At 31.2% G+C, this 25500-nt stretch overlaps 1 protein-coding gene across 2 annotated transcripts in view; it reads right to left on the minus strand.

Annotated features, from left to right (window-relative positions):
• Nucleotides 1-25500, minus strand: part of LOC143083784 (soluble guanylate cyclase 88E-like) — a 193504-nt gene that overhangs the window by 105422 nt on the left and 62582 nt on the right. For both annotated transcript variants that reach the window (XM_076260126.1, XM_076260124.1), the window contains exon 2: nt 7651-7704. The gene's annotated coding sequence lies outside the window, so the exon portion shown is untranslated. The remainder of the gene's footprint in view (nt 1-7650; nt 7705-25500) is intronic.

The following is a 25500-nucleotide window of genomic DNA, read 5'->3' on the forward strand; positions in this document are numbered from 1 at the left end:
AAAGTTTTAAGTTGATTCAACTACTATTCTGGACAAAGAAAGATAACTCCAATTGAAAATTTCTTGCTATTGCACAATATTGTGCAATTAGATATTTCTTGCTATTGCGCAATACTGTGCAATTGAAAATATTTGCTATTGTGCAATACTGAGCAATTGAAAATTTCTTGCTATTGCACAATACTGTGCTATTGAAGATTTCTTGCTATTGCTGAATGCTGTGCAATTGAAAATTTCTTGCTATTGCACAATACTGAATATAATAATTTTGGATCCTGATTTGAACCAACTTGGAAACTGGGCCCATAATCAAAAATATAAGTACATTTTTAGATTCAGCATATCAAAGAACCCCAAGGATTAAATTTTTGTTAAAATCAAACTAAGTTTAATTTTGGACCCTTTGGACCTTAATGTAGACCAATTTGAAAACGGGACCAAAAATTTAGAATCTACATACACAGTTAGATTAGGCATATCAAAGAACCCCAATTATTCAATTTTTGATGAAATCAAACAAAGTTCAAGTTTTGGACCCTTTGGGCCCCTTATTCCTAAACTGTTGGGACCAAAACTCCAATAGTGAAACTCAACCATCCTTTCATGGTCATAAACCTTGTGTTTAAATTTCATAGATTTCTATTTACTTATACTAAAGTTATGGTGCGAAAACAAAAAATAATGCTTATTTGGGCCCCTTTTTGGCCCCGAATTTCTAAACTGTTGGGACCTCAACTCCCAAAACCAATCCCAATCTTCTTTTTGTGGTCATAAACCTTGTGTTTAAATTTCATTAATATGTATTTACTTATACTAAAGTTATTGTGCGAAAACCAAGAATAATGCTTATTTGGGCCCTTTTTTTGGTCCCTTATTCCTAAACTGTTGGAACCAAAAGAGGGACGAAAGATACCAAAGGGACAGTCAAACTCATCAATCTAAAACAAACTGACAACGCCATGGCTAAAAATGAAAAAGACAAACAGAAAAACAATAGTACACATGACACAACATAGAAAACTAAAGAATAAACAACACGAACCCCACCAAAAACTAGGGGTGATCTCAGGTGCTACGGAAGGGTAAGCAGATCCTGCTCCACATGTGGCACCCGTCATGTTGCTTATGTGATTACAAATCTCCCAAAATCAATCCCAACCTTCCTTTTGTGGTCATAAACCTTGTGTCAAAATTTCATAGATTTCTATTTACTTAAACTAAAGTTTTAGTGCGAAAACCAAGCAAATGCTTATTTGGGCCCTTTTTGGCCCCTAATTCCTAAAATGTTGGAAACAAAACTCCCAAAATCAATCCCAGCCTTCCTTTTGTGGTCATAAACCTTGTGTTGAAATTTCATAGATTTCTAATCACTTTTACCTAAGTTAGAGTGCGAAAACTAAAAGTATTCGGACGACGACGACGCCAACGTGATACCAATATACGACCAAAATTTTTTCAAATTTTGCGGTCGTATAAAAATTAAAGCATTGAGGATCCAAAATTCCAAAAAGTTATGCCAAATACGGCTAAGGTAATCTATGCCTGGGATAAAAAAAATCCTTAGTTTTTCGAACAATTCTTAGCACACATTCTGAACACTTAAGATACAAAAATTATCAAAGATAATGTTTTTATAATGATTGTTGGCAGTTACAAATTCGCACACAACTGCAGGTATGTGTTCTTTATTAATTTTTTGTTTTGTTTTTGTTTTTATTTGTTTTTATTTTTTTTTTTATTTTTTTTTTTTATCTTAAATGACTATGATTGCCATTTTTGCTGAAGAAGGTCATATTCATGACACTACGGCTTCCTTCGACAATACAATTTTATTAGTGTTGTCAGAAGGTGCAAATTATTACCAATAATCAATCAATCAATTATACAGAAGAGTATAACATTCATTGACGATGCATTTACATGCACTTTGTACAAAATCTTCAACATAAGGTGAAAAGAATATCAAATAATATCGTAAATAAATTGAGAGACAAATCATAGAAATGAAAAAATGAGCTTTAAATACACATCTGGTGCAGTAAAATTGGTACCTTTTGTGCTATTTTATTCATTGGGGTTCAACTTACAACCGCGATTTTCGGTGATACATTTTAAAAGATGTTGACACCTGAAAACATGTTTGAGAAGACTAAAGGTTTTTTTTCGACAATCGACTGTCTCGTTTGATATTGACTACATATACTCCCTCGTTCACTTCTCAAAATCTAAACTATATCTTTTCTCTAGCTATCAATCAAAAGTAATAAATATTACAGTTATATCTTAAATAGAGACACAACAGAACGTCTTCCAGCGTTGGTACTGCTTATTCAGATGTATGAATATCAAACATTTATTGACTTTTGATGAGGTTGATTTAATGATTGATCAACCACAAATGAATGATATTCAACGATGTCTATATGCATGTATCATGTATCTAAACAGTATAGGGATAAGCTATGTAATCGTTTAAACAATTAGTTAAAAAAGAAAATGAAATAAACTCATCATAGGCACTAGGATTAAAATTTTGAACGCAAGACCCATCATTTGTTTTCAAAAGACTCATCAGCGACAGTGGAATCATGGTTAATTTTCAACGATTGATTTGTTTGATAGCTATATTTATATGTTTGATAAAATAAAAATAAAGTAGTTTTAAACAAATGACATTCGCATAATATGTGTTAGTGTTCAGTTTAGCATGAAATGTTGTGTCAATAACATTATACGACTCAACAAAGGTACCAGGATTAATGTTTTATATGCATATGCACAGAAGTGCCTGGAACGTACGCACGAAGTATCCAATCTTGATACTTGTTACAATGATACCAATATACACGAGAATTGCACGTTTTTATTTTTTTTTGTTTATTTTAATTTCGATATATTGCCATAAGGACAGAACAAATCACGAAAACAAATTTTGTGATCGCCACCTATTCATGAGTATACTCTTTTTGAACTACTAAGGATACTTTAAACTTGAATCAATACTAATACTACATATCCAAATCTGACAATGTTTCGGGATATTCATGAGATTCCTGAATGCATGATCCTTATGAGGTACAGAATATTACAAATTTACTGTCCTTAAAATTCCCCTACACTACCCCCCAGTTCAGTTTCAAGTCATTCACAAAGGCCTATCCTCATGTGATCTGAAATACCTGTATATCCTCATACAATATGAAAATTCTGTATTATTAATACTAAAAGAGTCTATGCAACATTTTTGAGATTTTATATTGCCCAGTCAATAATTAGATATTGTAAACTATGTGTTATAAGACACAGCTACATTTTGCATTCGAAACATAGGAATTCATCAGATCATGATTGAATTTTTGTATGGTCCCTTTTGTCAGTTTTTTGGAACTATGGGTTTTCTCTCTGTACTCATATATAGGACGAAAATATATTTAGATTTATCCAAGTATTTGCGATTGGAATCTGATACTTACTTATTGGCTGACATTATATAATGGAATTGAACTGAGGTCAAAAAATTTTTTGGGTTCGTCCCTAAGTATCATGAATTCATTTTCGTATCTTTCTCTCAGATGTAGCGGACTGTCGTTTTGCAATGACAATTTTCTTATACCAAAACAGAAGTGATAATCAGAGATTGATTATTTTGATCAAACCGTGGAATCTTGAGTCAGTCAAATATTATCTTTAATCAGTCAGTTTAAACAAAATGAATTATAGCGCTATACACACTACCAGTTACTTGGTTAGAATACTAGTTGAAAAAGGAAAGAAAGGATGTGGCATAAAATAGTTCATTCAGGACTATCATTTGAAAACAATATCAGTCAGATGATGAATAAGGCAAAACCTCACTGAATGATAGAAGACATAGTTGAGACACAAATAATACATAGTACATATGTTCGTGAAGATATGCCTTTTACAACAACCAAACTAAAAGGTTTTTAGACAAAAAAAACTGTCAAAAACATTTTAATTCAAGAGTCATTAATGCAACGTCAATTAACAAGCACAGGAATGGTCTTGATAAGCACTAGAAGATGCGAATTAATACTAAGACTAGTATGCTGATATAAATGAAGGTCATAATAGTAATAGTAGAAGAGTAAGATTACTAAGTGTGACCTTACATGGTCAGGAAAACATTATTAAATAGTATCAAATATTTATGACAAATTTTCTGGGTGTATTCATCTAAGAGAAACTCATATCTCACCCTTGATAACATAAATATGGTGTTGATATCTTTTTAACGTTTCAAACAGAATTGTATACGAAACTGGTCTGGACAAAGTACTGATCTTACTACCATACCAAGAACTAGTTCGCAATAAAAAGAAGGATAACTCCGATTATCTTCTAACCCGAGAATCTGTTTATAAATGCAATCTGGAATTTTAGTTAAAAAGCGATTTAAATTTATTTTTTCAAATCAATATTGACAATCTATAAGAAAACCTATTCTAAATTAATTAAATTTATAGATTTAAGCGATTTTTTTTTAGAATTAGAATATTAACAATTTGTATTAAAAAAAACTACCTTCAATATTCACATGCTTTGTAAAATCGCTATATTTAATTGAAATTTATTCCAATCTCTGAAGTTGTTGGAAATTTTATACAACCATTGAAAATAGTGTTTGATATTCTGTTTAAACCATATAAATGTTTTAACATATAGATTTGATTTCCAATATAAAATAATATGTTTGAAAAATATTTTCAACAGAACTTCATCGATTTTAAAAAGATACAGTGAATGGGAACAAAAGAGGGACGAAAGATACCAAAGGGACAGTCAAACTCATAAATCTAAAACAAACTGACAACGCCATGGCTATAAATGAAAAAGACAAACAAACAACAGCACACACGACACAACATAGAAAACTAAAGAATAAACAACACGAACCCCACCAAAAAACTAGGGGTGATATCAGGTGCTCCGGAAGGGTAAGCAGATCGTGCTACACATGCGACACCCGTCGTGTTGCTTATGTGATAACAAATCCGGTAAATAGTCTAGTTCGGTAGGTCACATTCATGAAAGGGAAGGGGATTGTAGTAACGACGTTAGGAACATATCCGAACAAAGGTCATATTACTGTTACACAGCTTACAAATTATGTATGCTGTTACAAAATGAGCATATGTGTGTTTGTTTTTCTACATTGTCTAGAGGTAAAGGGGAGGGTACTGATATCAAAAACATGTTTAACCCCGCTGTATGTATGTGCCTGTCCCAAGTCAGGAGCCATTGTCCTTTGTTAGTCTTGTATGATTTTTAATTTTAGTTTCTTTTTTTTATATTTCAGAGTTAAGTATGACTTCCATGATCACTGAACTAGTACATATTTTTGTTTATGGACCAGCTGAAGCACGCCTCCGGGTGCGTGGTTTTCTCACTGTGTTGAATACCCATTGGTGGCTTTCGGCTATATTCAGCTCTTTTGTCTGGTTGTTGTCTCGTTGACATATTCCCCATGTTCATTCTCAATTTTATCTAATTCTAGCCAAGGTTATTCTATATTCAGTTTTTGTTTCTTACACTACCACAGTTTTACATGTTTTAATGAAAATTGCCAAACACATTCGGCAGATAGTTTGACTACTTGAAAAACATAAATGAATGATAACAAATAACAATCCCCAGATTCAGTTTCCCATACCTACATTTCAGATATTCAAACATGCAAATACATGCAATACTTTCTTAAAATAACTTGACATATGATTTTGATTGCATAAAAAAGAAAATCCTTTGATATTTCATCAGTATTTGAAAATTTGTGTGCTTCCTCGTAATTGCAATAGCTTCAGATAATTATAGATTATCGTTGATCATCTCAACGAGATTGATTTTCTCGCTTGAGCCGGGACGGCGAAATCGAGAAAGGCAATCGAGTTGAGATGATCATTGATAATATGTTTATCGCTATTTTACCTATGTCGACGTTGTCAATTTCATGTCAATTTCGTTAGCAACGCCACGTGCCTGCTTAGTATCTAGCAATAAATTTCCATCTCAAGTGAGTAGCATGCTATGAAAATTATCACAAAAAAAGATCAAAGGAGAAATGTACAAAATAGCGATAATCTACGTTATTCATCCTGAGGTGAAATGTGTGTCTCATTTTTGTCCTGTCTGTTACTTCTTAAAGCAAGTAATTTGGTCAAGACGTATTTTTATACTTTTTCACCTATTTGTTTTGGATTAATATAATTCTTCGTTTATAAAAAAAAAAAAAAACACCATTATAAGTGCAGTTAAAGACAATATTCATGTTTTTTTTTTAATCCTCCTCAATAAAGGTTGACTGAATAAGAATGTAAATTTAAATCAAATCTTAAGATAGATAAATCCAAGAAAACTACCAGAGTGCTTTTATGTACTTTTTTAAATTCCTGAATTTAAAGTGAGTAAATAAAAGAAAAACGGTTAATTATCTTTTGTGAGTCTGTAAAAATCAAGGATTTTAAGAATTCCAGTAGCAATTTCGGAAGATAAAACATCACTTATTTTACAAAATTACTGTAACATATTCAGTAATGAATATTTGTTTGTTGGTGAATAATTATCTATTGTTTATTGTAGGATTGTGGTGTCAATCCTGTAATTTGTGACTTTACAACAATTGTCTTAGTATCAAAACTATTCAAAATTGGTATCTGAAGACATATTTTCTTAAACCATCTTGTGAAAGGCAGATTATGTCATCAAACAAATTATTTGTTTGTCATGATAAATTGAGTATGGTTATATTGAAATACCATTTGTTATGTGTTTTCATAAATTACACATAAGTACTTATATGTCATAAATGTGTGTAAAAGATGTGAATCTAGGCATGAATATGATGATATTATAATGCCTGTCATTATGCATTCGAACCTTGTTACTTAAATTCGAGAATAAAGACAGGTAAACCTACTGAAAAGTTTAAAGATAAATGAATCGTTGTGTTGAAGTAAAGAATCGTTGTTACTTTATGTATTGCATTTCCTTTACATGCTTAAAAGGATTATCGATGCAATAGAAAAATACGGAAATATGGTACAACACAAGTTTGTACAATTTAAAACATTTTGCACGCAATCAGTGATAATCAAGTCGGTATCTTTCTGAAATTAAGCAATCTCTAAGCTTACTCGTCGATTGAAATTTGCCTCAAGGTCTCCAAGAAGATATGTCATATATCATTTATAGATATACTCGTGAGCAGAAATATACACTTAAGGAATGCATAAAATAAAATAGCATTTAGAAAAACGCAATGTGAAAAGGCTATCTAGTTTGGTGACAAATTTAATAAAATGCTCATCTTTCCTTGCTTTGCACCTTTTGGGGAAACAATACTTGTAAATTTTATAAACTTATTTACTGGGGTAAAATATAGTTAGGTTAAACAAAGGCTGTTAACATTAAGTTAAGGTTTATTGTCATAATTAATGTATTCTATCAAAATCTAATAATAAAATCAAATGCTAACAATATTTCATTTTAATATTTCTGATAAGTTTGATACGTCTTTAACTATAAGTAACTTCGCAATTGTGTATTCATAATTAGAAAACTGATGAATAATATGATCTTGCATTATCTTTTAGCTTTTAAGACAACATATTTGAATAAAAGATAACTTACCTTTTCACATTCCTTTTTCCTTCTATTGACCGCCTTTACCGTCCATTACTTAATCTGAAAATACAATAATAATACGGCTTATTAAAATGTTTGCTGTCTTATGATACTAATTGAAGTCAAAATCAGCCAATTTTTTGTTTGTATTATATTAATGGAAAGGTCAAGACTTTCATGAATTACACTGTTAACACATGACATTTACATTTGTTTTGCCTGAAAAAATTCCAAAGAGTATTTAAATGCACCACTATGATATGACATTCTTAAATAGAAAAAGTCGGATTAAATCAAAAGTAATCTTAATCAATGTTTGAACAAAATTTTGCACGAGATGTAAAGGCAAAGTATACCCCTTCAACTCGATATTATTATTGAAGAAAAATGCCTGTACCAAGTCAGGAATACGACATTGTTATTCATTCGTTTGATGTGTTTGAGCTTTTGATATTGCCATTTGATTAGGGACTTTCCGTTTTGAATTTTCCTCGGGGTTCGGAATTTTGTGATTTTACTTTTTATACTATGCTCAGTGGTTAAATAAAAATAAATCAAACTATTATCAACAGGAGGTGACTACCCAGGTAGAGATAAAAATCAAGTACAAAAAGTTCCGAACCAAATAACAAGTCATTCCTTATAACAGAGGCTGATTTATCTTACAAAAAAAGCCTGTAGCAGTTGGCGTGGGTATCCTAAAAACCATGAAAGAATTATCAAACCAGAAGAGACATAATTTCAAATTTGCTCACAAGGTAAACCCTCATCAATATAATTCAGACCTAACAAGAAGCTGAGCAATATGTACTGAAAGAAGTGAACGAACTAATAGAATGCTAAGGTTGATTCAACTATACCAATTACTCCAAGAATCCGTATTAATGTCAAATTGTTTGTAAACATTACTATTTTGTAGACCCTTATATGGCTGTTATAACAATTTAGGATATGTATTAGATACAATACACAGGTAACAAAGACACAGGCTGGTAACAACCGTTCCCGGATAGTTTTTTCTGCACGAGTAGTGAGGTAGTGACCTTGACCTGACTACAAGTGCAGACACAGAATGAATGTGGTCTAATGAACTTAAAATATTTTTTTTGCCATTGAGCAATTCACTATGCTGTTGAATATTAATCCTCTCAAAGAAATGTTTGAAGAAATTTTCTTTTTATTTATGAAATCTGAAATGAGAATAATTTAACCTCCAACCCCCCCCCACCCCCCCACCCCCATTTTTTTCGAACCCTCTTTCCCTTTTTCCAAAACTGATCTCAATTCAAATTTCTAATGGAGTTTGCAACAATAACCACTCATTTAAATACATCATAAAATATTAAAATGTAACAAAAGGTGCTTGTTATCACTGAATGGTAAAGATTGTTTTAATTTATCAGTTGGTAGTAAAAGTGAATATACATTGTATATTGTATAAAACAATGATTTAAGTTGATTCAACTACTATTCTGGACAAAGAAAGATAGCTTCAATCAATTGAAAATTTCTTGCTATTGCACAATATTGTGCAATTAGATATTTCTTGCTATTGCGCAATACTGTGCAATTGAAAATATTTGCTATTGCACAATACTGTGCAATTGAAGATTTCTTGCTATTGCGCAATACTGAGCAATTGAAAATGTCTTGCTATTGCACAATACTGTGCAATTGAAGATTTCTTGCTATTGCTGAATACTGTGCAATTGAAAATTTCTTGCTATTGCACAATACTTAATATAATAATTTTGGATCCTGATTTGAACCAACTTGAAAACTGGGCCCATAATCAAAAATCTAAGTACATGTTTAGATTCAGCATATCAAAAAAGCTCAAGAATTAAAAGAGGGACGAAAGATACCAAAGGGACAGTCAAACTCATAAATCTAAAACAAACTGACAACGCCATGGCTAAAAATAAAAAAGACAAACAGAAAAACAATAGTACACACGACACAACATAGAAATCTAAAGAATAAACAAAACGAACCCGACCACAAACTAGGGGTGATCTCAGGTGCTCTGGAAGGGTAAGCAGATCCTGCTCCACATGTGGCACCCGTCGTGTTGCTTATGTGATTACAAATCCGGTAAATAGTCTAATTCGGTAGGTCATATTCATGAAAGGGAAGGGGATTGTAGTTACGACGTAAGGAACATATCCGATATCATTTGTGAAACGGTTATTCCATAACGGTCAACCAACTCGTGATGGCGTCCGTAAAATTTACGAAGGGATGATTTCAACTTCACCATTTGGAATTCTTGGTTTAATAGCTTCCTTGTGAGCAGCAAACCTCTATCAAGAAAATCATGATAGGAAATGCAAGCACGGGAATATCGTATCAATTGGGAGATATATACCCCGTATGCAGGTGCTGCTGGAATTAAATCTTTGTTAAAATCAAACTTAGTTTAATTTTGGACCCTTTGGACTTTAATGTAGACCAATTTGAAAACGGGACTAAAAATTAAGAATCTACATGCACAGTTAGATTTGGCATATCAAAGAACCCCAATTATTCAATTTTTTATGAAATCAAACAAAGTTTAATTTTGGACCCCGATTTGGACCAACTTGAAAACTGGGCCAATAATCAAAAATCTAAGTACATTTTTAGATTCAGCATATCAAAGAACCCCAAGGATTCAATTTTTGTTAAAATCAAACTAAGTTTAATTTTGGACCCTTTGGACCTTAATGTACACCAATTTGAAAACGGGACCAAAAATTAAGAATCTACATAAACAGTTAGATTCGGCATATCAAAGAACCCCAATTATTCAATTTTTGATGAAATCAAACAAAGTTCAAGTTTGGACCCTTTGGGCCCCTTTTTCCTAAACTGTTGGGACAAAAACTCCCAAAAGTCAAAATTTCATAGATTTCTATTTACTTAAACTAAATTATTAGTGCGAAAACCAAGAAAATGCTTTTTTGGGCCCTTTTTGGCCCCTAATTCTTAAAATGTTGGGACCAAAATTTTCAAAATCAATCCCAACTTTCCTTTTGTGGTCATAAACCTTGTGTTAAAATTTCATAGATTTCTATTCACTTTTATTAAAGTTAGAATGCGAAAACTAAAAGTATTCGGACGACGACGACGACGACGCAGACGACGATGCCAATATACGACCAAATTTTTTTCAATTTTTGCGGTCGTATAATAATATACTGTACACTAGAAACATCAAATAATGTCTTTAACATTTAAGACCGGCGTGACACTGTATTCACGTTAGAAAAAAATGAACGCATTGGTAACGCTAGAAAAAACAGAATGGAAAAATCATTATAGCTGTAAATAAATTCTGAACTCAAGAGGTAGTTACTATTCAAGCTTTGAACCACTATGAAAGTTAAATACTTATTTGAGTACTAGTATTTAAAATATCTGACGCTAAGGTATAAACAGACATTAGAACAAAAACCGTCGAAACAAAATATGCGATAGAAATACAGAAACTTTTTTAAATGTGTTCAGTAACCTAATCATCTAACGAATCATTACGAGTGACAGCAATTACAATAGAATTTGAATTAAAATTAAAGGAGAAGCGTCCATAAAGGAAACTATGAATCGTAAGTGAGTTAAACAGATCTATACGTAGTATAGACTTTTATATCTTGCACAATTATTTAAAGAAACATTCAGTTTAATCCATTAATTCAGTACTTTAAGTTCAATATCCAATGGCAGCAGACCTCAGTGAGAAAGTACTGGAAATATAACGTAGAGCTTTCTATGATTTTACAGTATTACTTAAGCTTTTCTACGACAAGCATACTGATTTATAGATTGTTTGATTATAAGTGTAAACTTAACATTATTGACTCATTTTACATAAACGCAGATATAGACGAAACTTAGTTTCAGATATCAAGACTAATAGACTATTAACAAAAAACCACCGGCTTTAAGGAGATAATTCAAGGTTAAGTATCCTCCAGAAAGTCAATGAAATTGAAAATGTTGTCGGAAGTGCTAATATTTCCAAAAAAAACTGCCGAACACATCTTTTCGTCGCTGAAAAAACACTGTGAAGTATTTTTGATCTGTTTTCATAGATGTTACGATCAATAAAAATATAATGTCTTTTAAATGTATTTTTTAAACAACCAGATTTAGGTTAACAATATTAATATTGGCACAGACACGAAAAAATACCAATCGTGCCATGTTCTATGAAATTCAAGATATCTGATTGTTTATTATGAATTTTTAAACAAAGATTGTCTATACATTTCAATTTTACTTAGAACACATATTTGTCATTGCAAAAACACCTGTATTCAATAAGAACCAGTACACGCCCCACATTTGATATGGACACGTTTATGACTCAGACGTTATGTCAAAACGTAATTGAACCAAATGAAAAACGGACATATAGATGATCCAGACAACATATGGAAACATATACATCTGTGCAATGTGGACATGATTACTATCCGAATTCCATACGGAAATGCCCAGTCAAAGCAAATATCGATATCTTAAAAACGAAATTTAAACATCCCTTTCATCATATGACCACATATATTTCCAATCTGGAAACGTTGGCAACTAGATTTGCTAAGTTTGACTTAATCCAATTTACTTAAGACTTTGTTGGTTAGTTGTATCATTGGCATCCTTACGATGTCTCCTTTTTTATATCATACTACTACCAACGGGCAAGTAAAACTACCGTTATGTTCAACCGACTCATAAACTATAGGAAAATCGAATTACAGACTGTGCGGGAGTATAGATTTTCAACATGCCATACGACAATGCAGATTACCCAAAAGACAAACGGACACGTAGACTATCCGATTATCATACGGACACGTATACTGCCAACACGCCCTACGGACACGTATACTGCCAACACGCCCTACGGACACTTCTTCACATGTGGTTAACGAACACTTCTCACTCGCCATACTGATATGCAGAGTACCAATATGCCACTTAGAACACTTAGGTTATATGTTGGTCTCTGTGTATCCGTAGGTTATATAGTTATAAACGTGTGGTCTTTGTGTATCCGGAATGAATTTATTTTCTACTATATCTGATTTTCTGATGACAAAAAGATACATATGTAAGAAATAACTGTTTGTAAGTAATAAATGTCAATTCTGAATATATTGTTCTAATTGTTTTACGATATTAAGTGAAAAGTTAGCGATTTTAGCTGACAGTTACATGTACGTCAGTGTTGCCTTATGTTTATTCTACGGTTTCAAACGTTTGCTTGGTTTTTTTTATTCATTTAACTTTCTGACAACGATAAGGAGTGGTTGGAGTAAAACTCAATCAAGATTCTGTCAGAAATCTAGTCTTTAAATAGCTTTTAAATAACAAGAATGTGTCCAAAGTACACGGATGCCCCACTCGCACTATCCTTTACCATGTTCCATGGACCGTGAAATTGGGTAATTATCTAATTTGGCATTAAAATTAGAAAGATTATACTATAGGGAACATATGTATTACGTTTCAAGTTGATTGGATTTCAATTTTATCAAAAACTACCTTGACCAAAAACTTTAACCTGAAACTCCCACTTTCATTTTCTATGTTTAGTGGACCGTGAAATTGGGGTCAAAATTCTAATTTGGCTTTAAAATTAAAAACATCATATCAAAAGCAACAAGTTTACTAAGTTTCAAGTTGATTGGACTTCAGCTTCATCAAAAACTACCTTGACCAAAAACTTTAGCCTGAAACTCCCACTTTCATTTTCTATGTTCAGTGGACCGTGAAATTAGGGTCAAAAGTCTAATTTGGCTTAAAATTAGAAAGATCAAATCATAAGCAACAAGTGTACTAAGTTTCAAGTTGATTGGACTTCAGCTTCATCAAAAACTACCTTGACCAAAAACTTTAACCTGAAACTTCCACTTTCATTTTCTATGTTCAGTGGACCGTGAAATTGGGGTCAAAAGTCTAATTTGGCTTTAAAATTAGAAAGATCATATCATAAAGCAACAAGTGTACTAAGTTTCAAGTTGATTGGACTTCAGCTTCATCGAAAACTACCTTGACCAAAAACTTTAACCTGAACGGACGGACGAACGGAGCCACAGACGGACGGACGGACGGACAAACGGAGCCACGGACCAGAAAACGTAATGCCCCTCTACTATCGTAGGTGGGGCATAAAAACAAAGTGGTAATCAAGAATTGTAATGAATAGAATGATTCAAAACATGATTTTTATATTCCCAAAACGTCAAAGCAGTAACATACTTTTTTAAACACATAAATACAAAAAAATAAGTACATTGATTATCAAATTTTTTTTTGAAAGATTTGATAATTGCATTTTGGTACGTTTAAAAGATGCAGACTTGGAACTTGATAAAAATAAAAATGAGGCAATAGAAAAAAGACCCACTACTGAAAGTGATTTAAGTAGTCAGAAGTTGGAGATCTTATATTGAAAGATGCAAAGTTTGACCATTATTGGTTCGAGAATAAAAAAAAAATTAGAAAATTGTATTTCCAAAGAGTTTTTCAGTTGATTCAACATAGATATTCTTTTGTTTTTTTGTAAAAAAGAAATTTAATACAATTGATCCTAAGAAAATGTTATATCAAAAATGTTAATAGATAGAGGAAGATGTGGCGTGAGTGCCAATGAGACAACTCTCCATCCAATAGATAGAGGAAGATGTGGCGTGAGTGCCAATGAAGACAATTCTCCATCCAAATAACAATTTATAAAAGTAAACAATTATAGGTCAATGTAAGTTCATATATAGCTTACCTCAAAGCTGTTAATGCCTAAATGGGATAAACAAATCTTCAAATAATCAGAGTAATAAAGGATCGCTGATCTAGCTTGACATACAATATAATGTACTATACTAGTAATTTATAAAAAATATCGCCATACAAATATCGCATAAATTATTTCTTAAAGTGAATTATATTTTGGCCTTGATTTTAGCCTGATCTATAGAATTATATATGGACACTGTTTTGATTGAACGTAGGATTTTCATTTTCAATATCACTTCAAGTTAAACACTTTGTTGAAAATGTTTTCAGGCAGATGATGGGTAATGAGAGAGACCAGAGCAAATGCGATTTAAATATTTTCCGATTAAAAAGACTTTTTTTTTCTTCCTTACAACACAATACGGAAGATGTATGTCACTAGAATTTTTATGCTCTTCATAAACTTTACTTGCTAATGAGTTGAAGGGAAATTATGGTTTCTTATTGTTTAGAAATCATATTTTTTTAAGAAAACGGAGTTGATCATTCTTTTAAGTGTAACGAATCAATTAACTGGGTTATATAAATCATATTTATTATAGTTATAGCACTTTTCAGTTATACAGTACTAAACTGAGGGAGTGTCCGTTGTCTATCATGAGTTTATTAACAACCACTGGGCTGATGCCACGGCCGGGAGAGGGGTTTCCTAATGTGGTCAGCAGCCAAGAAGTCAGCTCTTTAGAGTTGACATGAATTATCATTGAAATGGTCATAACTATAAAATTAATATTCATAAAACTTAGATTTTTTTGAAATACCAAGGATTTTCTAACATAAGAAAAAGTTACCATAGCTACATTTTGGGAAACCTCTCAGAATTTTGGTTCCTTGATGGTCTTAAAATTTATACTTTATCTGGCCTTTTCAACCTTTTGATTCGAGCGTTACTGATGGATCTTTTGTTGACGAAACGCGCGCTTAGAGTACAAAATTTGAATAATGCATATGGTCTCTATGAGGAGTTAATTCTTATCTTATCTATCATTTGTCCATAGAATATAGATCATTCAAACAATTTGATAAAAATAAATTTATTGAAAATTTAACAAATACTCCTTTCTATCTCATTGAATCGATTGGAGATGTTGATGAAGCAGCTAATTATTGGTATAATTTATTTCTGAGCACCCTAGACAAACATGCTCCTAAGAAAATTAAAAGGGTGAAAAATACCCAACAACCAGAGTGGTGGACTTCTGATATAAATAGCGCTAGACACCAAAGAGATTATTTTCAAAGAATTGGTGATATATATAATTATAAAATTTGGCGTAATAAGGTTACATTTTTAATAGAACAGGCAAAGAAAAAATATTTCCAAAATGCTATTTCAAATTGTAAAGATAGTAAAACTATTTGGAAGTATGTCAAAAGTCTAAATCCTAAAAAAGTACATAATAATATCACACATTTAGAATATAAAAATAGTGTAATTCAAAATGATGTTGATATAGCAAATACATTTAATGTGCATTTCACAAATATTGCTGAAAGTATAGTTGATGACAAGTTATGTAATAATGATGATGGTGCCAGATTTGATGCACTCAATAAATTTGTAAAATCAAAGTTACAAACGGGTAGTGAAAAATTCATTATACCAGAAATGAGTATTTTAGATGTAAACATGTATTTAAAAAAACTTGACAAGTCTAAAGCAACTGGTTTAGATGATGTCGGACCAAATATTTTAAGTATGTGCAGCGATGTCATTGCACCAGCCTTGACATATATATTTAATCTAAGCATCAAAAGTGGTAAATTTCCAAGTATTTTTAAAACTGCAAGAGTTTGTCCAATTTTTAAAAGTGGCGATGCCTGTAATCCTGATAATTATAGACCAATAGCAGTTTTGCCTTGTCTCTCAAAAATCATAGAACGACATATAGCTAATAGTTTGTATATATTTCTAAATAGTAATGACCTTCTTAATACTACACAGTCAGGTTTCAGACCTAAACATTCGTGTACTACTGCACTTACTAAATTAGTAGATGAATGGTTGGCAAATATAGATAATGGAGAGATAAACGGAGTTATATTTTTAGATTTAAAGAAAGCTTTTGATCTGGTTAATCATATAATTTTATTGAAAAAACTTGAATATTATAATGTTTCAAATTGTACACTAGACTGGTTTAAGTCATACTTGTTTGAACGAAGCCAACAAGTTAAGGTCAATAACGTCATGTCTAATACTAAATGCATAAAAACTGGGGTACCACAAGGTTCTATCCTGGGCCCTTTGTTATTTATTTTATATATCAATGATTTACCACTTAATATAGAACATTCATTAATAGATTTATATGCAGATGATTCTACATTACATTGTAAAGGTAATAATTTACTTCAGTTAACTTCTAACCTTCAAAATGATATTCATGTAATTGAAAACTGGTGTGCGCAAAATTGTATGAAATTAAATGCCAAAAAGTGTAAATCAATGATTGTTGGTTCAAAACAAAGACTTTGTTCAACTGGAAACAGTTTAGATATCAATATTTCAAATGAACAAATAGAAAATGTAGATTGTGAAAAACTTCTTGGTTTATATATTGACAAAAACCTAAATTGGAATCAGCAGATAGATAAAATGTCATGTACTATATCAAACAGAATCAATTTATTACAAAAGATAAGAAAATATTTACCTATGCATATACGTATTATCTATTTTAATGCTTATATTCTGCCACTATTTGATTATTGTTGCAATATATGGGGAAGCTGTTGTGAAAGTGGAATAAATAAACTTAATAAGTTATTAAAGAAATCTGCTAGGGTTATAGTAGAAGCTGACATAATGACATCATCCAGTTTATTGTTTAATAGTTTACGCTGGTTAAATGTGGAAAAACGCATTCAATACCAAAAGGCAATACTTGTATTTAAATCATTAAATGGTATGGGGCCTAACTATTTACAAGAAAATTTTCATTTTACTGATAATCAAAATTATAACTTACGTTCAGCTTCTTAAAAACTTCTTGGTTTATATATTGACAAAAACCTAAATTGGAATCAGCAGATAGATAAAATGTCATGTACTATATCAAACAGAATCAATTTATTACAAAAGATAAGAAAATATTTACCTATGCATATACGTATTATCTATTTTAATGCTTATATTCTGCCACTATTTGATTATTGTTGCAATATATGGGGAAGCTGTTGTGAAAGTGGAATAAATAAACTTAATAAGTTATTAAAGAAATCTGCTAGGGTTATAGTAGAAGCTGACATAATGACATCATCCAGTTTATTGTTTAATAGTTTACGCTGGTTAAATGTGGAAAAACGCATTCAATACCAAAAGGCAATACTTGTATTTAAATCATTAAATGGTATGGGGCCTAACTATTTACAAGAAAATTTTCATTTTACTGATAATCAAAATTATAACTTACGTTCAGCTGATGAAAAAGTATTAAATCTTCCAAAACCAAAAACAAATTTTTTAAAGAAAACATTTACATATTCAGGTTCTCAAATATGGAACAGTTTACCAAATGAAATAAAAATGAGTAATACACTTGTATCTTTTAAAACAAAATGTTACAAATTTTTCATCAATTGTGCAAATTAATATGCTTTTTCATTATTATTTAAATACAATTGTATATTGTGTATAATATAACTTTATAATACTCTTTGTACTTATAAATATGTTATTAATATTTTGAGGACTCTCAGGAAGATTAGTTTTAACTAATGGGATCATCCTCTTGAAATAAAGATTATTTATTTATTTTATTTATTTATTTATCTTCCAATCCTTAATCTGTCGTTAGCGAAACGTAGCACATTTTTGAAACAATGGCTTGACATTAATTTATAGTCTGTTTTACTTAAAATACTTTGTGACCATAATCACAGGGATTTCTCAGTTTATGCGTTGAGCTCTTTATTCTTGATAATTACTATAGATTATTGTGTGTTCTGTCACGTCAGTTCAATAGATTATTGTGTGTTCTGTCACGTCAGTTCAATAGATTATTGTGTGTTCTGTCACGTCAGTTCAATAGATTATTGTGTGTTCTGTCACGTCAGTTCAAATTGGTCTTATTTTGTTTGTTTAACATTTTATTCAAGTCAAATTCGGAACTTTTATACAAATTATTGTTAAAAAAATGTCAGACCAAGAGGAATAATTAATTGAACGACGACAAAAATAGGTTATAATAAATCATTATATAAAAAAATGTTCCAACTACACGCAACTATGTGTATACACAGGGACAGCCTATCTTGTGGCATTATTAAATCAATTTATGACAATAGATAATAAAAATATGCCCCTGGGATCAAAGGCTTATTTTGCTTCATAATACTATTTTTCTAAATTGAAATCAACATGAAATTTCACTTTAAAAAACAGTTAACATGTGAAATAAGTTAACTTTAAACCCATTATCAAATTAACTCAAAAATTAATTCTGAGTTTGGTGATTGTGATTAACGACTTCGTATATTAATGGGATTTTGTCAAAGAATAATCAGTTTATAATTTTACTATAGAGAAAAAAAGTAGACGTCATATCAAAATTGAAGAAAGAAAAAGTATCTAAAACGCACACGACATCAGGAAACATTATACTGAATGAACAAAAAAAACCATAAGAACAGGTGTATACTATTCTATTGAGAAAACAAGTCTTATTAATGATAACGAAGTTAACAAAAACGATCAGCAAAGTAAGTATGTTCAAGAAAGAGGCGGGAGATACAAAATAATGTAGATTTACCAGTTATATGACACTGTACGGCCGTCAAACTGTTCAGAATCTATACAGTATAGTAAGCTATATGTCACTATACGGCCCTCAAACTGTTCAGAATCTATACAGTATAGTGAGCTATATGTCACTATACGACCGTCAAACTGTTCAGAATCTATACAGTATAGTAAACTATATGTCACTGTACGGTCATCAAACTGTTCAGAATCTATACAGTATAGTAAATAGTTATCAAAGGTACCAGGATTATAATTTAGTACGCCAGACGAGCGTTTCGTCTACATAAGACTCATCAGTGACGCTCATATCAAAATATTTATAAAGCCAAACAAGAAAAAAGTTGAAGAGCATTGAGGATCCAAAAGTTCAAAAAGTTGTGCCAAATACTGCTAAGGTAATCTATGCCTGGGATAAGAAAATCCTTAGTTTTTCGGTAAATTCAAAGTTTTGAAAACAGGAAATTTATAAAATTGACCACATTAATGATATTCATGTCAACACCGAAGTGTTGACTACTGGGCTGGTGATACCCTCGGGGACGAAACGTCCACCAGCAGTGGCATCGACCCAGTGGTGTAAATAGATATCAAAGGTACCAGGATTAGTAAGCAATATGTCACTATACGGCCGTCAAACTGTTCAGAATCTATACAGTATAGTAAGCTATATGTCACTATACGGCCGTCAAACTGTTCAGAATCTATACAGTAAAGTAAGCTATATGTCACTATACGGCCGTCAAACTGTTCAGAATCTATACAGTATTGTTAGCTATATTTCACTATACGGCCGTCAAACTGTTCAGAATCTATACAGTATAGTAAGCTATATGTCACTATACGGCCGTCAAACTGTTCAGAATCTCTACAGTATAGTAAGCTATATGTCACTATACGGCCGTCAAACTGTTTAGAATCTATACAGTATAGTAAGCTATATGTCACTATACGGACGTCAAGCTGTACAGAATCTATACAGTATAGACGTTACGCACGATATTGCGTCCCAATTGGTAACGTCAAAATTTGACGTTTTACGACGGTAATCTAGTATACTTTGTTCGTTTTGTTTGTAATAATTTTTGATCGATATGGATATTTCAAAGTCTTGAATATGTATGAAATATGTCCTACTGGTAGTTAGGCAAGCAAAAATAAACAATACAAAATAGGTATTTGGTCACAGGCACTTGTCTCAGAAAAAAATTTCCTATATACCTTATTGTTATAATAAGGTTTATAGGAAAAAAAATTGATATAATGCGTTGGTCACCCGTTTAAATTTAAGAAAAGAGGGACGGGAGAAAGCAATTCATGTTGCTTAAATAATATAGTTTTTATGTTTTGTGCTTTTATCTTTTATCTTTTTTTAAATGTTGTTGGGTTTTTTTGGGGTTTTTTTTTTTGGGGGGGAGGGGAGGGGTGTGTGTGATGATAAGTGAACAGATTTTAATGAAAAAGACTTCTGCTGTTACAACGGAGTAATTAAATCAAGAAAGAGAATGATTGCGTGAAAAATAATTATATTCATCTGATATGTTTACAAGCTTTGCATAATATCGAGGTGTAACTCCTCAGGTACAACAATTTTACTGCCTCCTTCAATTTCAGCGCAATTAAAGTTTTAAATGTACAACCCCAGTCATCTGAAATATTTTACCTATTTATTGACAAATTACCATATGTTTTTTTTCTTTTCATTTAAGATAATTATTCATTTTCCAGTTGATTATATTCTATGATTCTATCTATTTTCGAAATTTGTAATTTTGTTATTTTGTTCTGTCCTCTGATCTAAAAACATGAAATCGAACCGTACTTGTTATTTAAAAACAATGAAATATCGTTCATATATCATATGATAATACGAACTGCTTTCAATTTCGATCGCCAAGGAGGGTGATTGGCCTAATGAGTTCATATCAAGTGATAAAAAGCCTGCGGCGATTTTAAGATACGCTCGTGGCGATATTTGTTCGACTCCGATCCTAATCGACAGTTATTGCAAATATTTTAACTTAAGTTCGCCTGATGTCCGGCTTCTCCTACCTATGATGACAGGTCACTAAAATACAACAAATGTCGCTTATAATGTAGCGGTGTTCAACACCAAAACAAAGAGCAAACTTTTAGAAATAATTTGAAAACACATATATGTATAGCGTCCCGAATCGAAAACGTTCAAAACTTAAGAAAATTGTTCAGTGGACAAACTTGCAAGACATTTGATTTGTAAAAAAAACGAAGTCATTTCGACTTCACAGCTTATCAAAAAGTATGTTATCGTATTGTGGGGTGAAAGCACAATTACGCAAAAGCACTATTTTGTATGCTACAAATTTAATATTTAATATAATGACGTTGAAACTGACAATGTTTTGGTAAAAAGCGTCGAAATTCGACATTGGACAATCTTGCAAGACATTTTCCCGAAGCTAATGCGTTTTTATTTGTGGTGCGAGTGCTGTAAAATTCCGGATTTGAAATGGTCTATCTAAGCACTTTAGTAGGAATAATTTATGAAAACCAAATTTTATATCTTCTGATATTTTAAAAAGCGGTAACTTTTGATAACTTACCATTTTCCGAAACCTGACCCTGGCGAGGATTATTCATTTTTGAAAAAATCAGTTTTGACCGTTCCATCAACACAAAAAACAGCAATGACTTCATAAATTATATATAACGTTTATCAATCATGTGAATTTTCGCGGATTTTATACTCTTTTTTAGACCACAAAAATTCCCGCAAAAGTTATTTTGCGAAAAATTTTGTTACGTCTGACACGCATATTTATGACGTTTTGGCAATATATGTATCATTATTGGAAGCTATTATGAAAAGTTAAAGAATATTTTTTTTATATTTTTGGAAACAGTAATACCTGCTTTATCTATGGATATAAATTTCATAAAGCTGAATTATTTAGATTTCATAGAAGAGCTATTTATCAAATGGCTCTGTCGTAGTTCACGTCATTGACGCAATAACGTGCTTAACGTCAAAGTAAGCTATATGTCGCTATACGGCCGTCAAACTGTTCAGAATCTATACCGTATTGTTAGCTATATCAAATGACAAGTTTCCACATTTATATCAATTCAAACGATAGAAACCAACGAGCAATGATTGAGATATATATAACAAAAATTTTTTATTTTTTTTTTAATATTAAACATATTTTATTAACAATCACCTGTTACATCAACCCTCAGTTGCCCAGGGAAGCAACTAAGGGGGCTCCAATTTTTACAGTCTCATTTGTCGGGGAAAAAGCAAATGAGAAAAAAACTCCCACTATAAATTATTAACATCAACCTTTATAAATATTATCTATCCTTGTACAAATGTACATGTACCTGCAATCAATATTGATATATATATCTATAACTCTCACCATATATAATTATATGAATAAAGTATGTTTTTTATCTTCATTTATTTCTCACAAAGGCTACCTGTATTTATTAAGCAGTTTCAATTTTATCGTACATCAAGTCTTTTGTTATGTTAATTTCAATTACATTAAATTTCTGGTCGAGTGATCATTTACCACGTGCGATTTGTCAAAGGGATGTGTAGTTCATTCATAAAAAACAATGGATTAATGATTTTGATTCCCAATAAGGATTAATATCAAAGATATGGTGAGTAAATATTTGTTTATAATATGAACCTGTTGATACAACATGTCTTGTTACAATTAGATGATATACATGAATATATACACAACAGAAATTACATGTAGGGAGTTGAGAGCAGTGTACATATTATTATTCAATCAGTATCAAAGAGGTCATTGCACTGACCTGACCATGCAAAATATATATTTATATACAAAAAATGTCACACATAGTAGAAAAGGCTTCGATTTTCGTATTCGGTTTAAAATATTTGAGCAGAAATTGCATTTCATGTTTTATCATATTTAAAATCACCAATTTACTTATCCCTTTCTTTCGATATTTTGCGATATTTCTAGTTTTCCAGATAACCCATTTCGTGATTAAAAGCACCGTATCTAAAATTTGGGTATAAGATGCATCTGCATTAATGACCCCAAAAATTATACTTGTTTCCGATTTTTGTAATTTTTGGATATTTAATTTTGAACAAAATTCCCTTATTTTCTCAAAAATTTCCCGCCAAACGTCTTATAATAACAATAAGAACAATAAATAAAAAGATGAAATAGTGATTCTTTTTCATTGCAAAAGTGACACTTCCCGTTTGAGCGATTCAGTTTTTGTAACTTTTCTTCAGTGTAAATTATATTATGTAGTAACTTCCATTGAAATTGTTTAATTTTCCTGTTAGCTAAATTCTTATTCAAAGTTTCCCAAATGTAATCCCATGGTAGTTCATTCCCAAAATGTAAATTCCACTTCAACTGACTATTTAGAGCTGTTTTATTCTCATAAAAGTATCTAATATCTTTAAGGCATAATTTTTTGGCATCAACGACAACTCTATTTTTTATGAATTGACAAGAATTTATTATTTTTATAGGTCCATCAGAATGACTATGTATACTAGAGTCTGTTTTTAAAACGTCAATTTGTTGAGGTGTTAACGAAGATTTAATGCGGCTATATTGTGCAATCCAATTTCTTTTATCTTTAAGACTGTTAAAAATATCAAGGGATGTTTTAAAGGATTTATTGTTTAAGTCCCATATATCTTTAATTTTTTTTTTATTCCACCGGAGGCAAAATTTGCATAATATAATGCATGTCCCTTGAACTTAAATTTACAATTGCCGAAAATATTTTCTTCTAAAAGGTCCTCTTTCGTGACCGATTTTTGAATTTTCTGTAAGTAAGTCCAGGAAATTAAAAGTTCTTTATAATATTTGGACATTTGTATTTGCTTAAAACATGTAGTGTCCGAACAAGAACATATAAAAAAGTATAACAAAATTATCAAAATACAAATGGCCATAAAATTATCTTGAAATACGAACCAACTCTCATCTGGACAAAGGCTTTTGCACTCAAACATTGACACTCATATCACATCTTCTTATATCTATTTACTAAACATATTGGTAAGAAGCTTAAAAGGAACTCGCGTACATGAAATATACCTATATAGGAGTCCATGCAGTTACTTAAAACCAGTTCAAAGAAAATCATAATTAGGAAATAAAAAATTTAACACGAATGTGAAACATAACAACGAACATTGTTTCAAACTTCATACCATCTCTAGTTTCAGTCTTCACATCCCCTTTAATCGACCTACATGTATGTAAATATTGTTTTTTTTTTTCAAATTCTTGTTTATTTGAGAAAAATCAGCACTGGACAACATAATGCTACATTCAGTCAATCATACAAAAAGACGAAAAAGAAAGGGCAAAATATTATATATTCATTATCAAAAAAGTGCACACTAGGTAAAAGTATATAGTTTATCAACCTGCCCACATATCAAACATAATTTTAAAACCGAGTTCAAATCATTAGGCTGCGAACGTAAATTTACAGGAATAGTAACATTATTGAAAAAGGGTGATTAAAATTATTTATAAAAAAGTGTAAATACAAAGGTAAAAAAAAATGAAGATGAATTGATAGAAAGTAATTAAATTCCTACCTTTCATAAGGTTAATAATAATGTTTGCCCGCCTTGGAACTGTCGATGATCTATTTTGTCTCGAGTTTGAGACTGATCAAACTTATAGTGACATCGATTTCTGTATTAGTTGACTTTACCATGATATAAATAAGATTTTGACGAGCTTATAAACATGGATTCATATCGAAACGATTAAAATATTGTCTCTGGAACAATGAGCAATGACGTATTTTTTTCTTTTCATTGTGGAACATTATCTGTTATTATTTCCGGTCATAAGTGAATCTTTTAGTATGCATAATTTGGATCAATAGAACTATTTAAACCACCAGCTCATGGAAACACATACGTGATCGACTGGCTGTACACCGTCACTGTCATGTAAAGTTCAGGGCTTTTCAAGATTTAAAAGAATATGCATACCTCAAACTTTATTCCAAATAAATGATTCTTTTCTTAGGGGTTGAAATACGCTATTTACTTCGCACAGTGGTACCCTTTTTTAAACCAGGAAGACGTTTTATCTATATTTAAGCTACAACTAATTTAGAATCACATAAAACAAGCATACTTTCATACCGTATTAATGATACTCCATCGCTCCATTTCTGGAGATTTTACAACCGCTTTGTTTGTTTGGTTCCTTTTGAAGAAATAGGCTAAGACTTACATGCAAAGGGGTATAAAGGTAAATCTTGTCGAAAATAGAATGGCTTTCATATAAAATGACATATAAATTATTTTATGA

This window comes from Mytilus galloprovincialis, chromosome 7, assembly GCF_965363235.1.
Source record: "Mytilus galloprovincialis chromosome 7, xbMytGall1.hap1.1, whole genome shotgun sequence".
NCBI classification, from domain to species: Eukaryota; Metazoa; Mollusca; class Bivalvia; order Mytilida; family Mytilidae; genus Mytilus; species Mytilus galloprovincialis.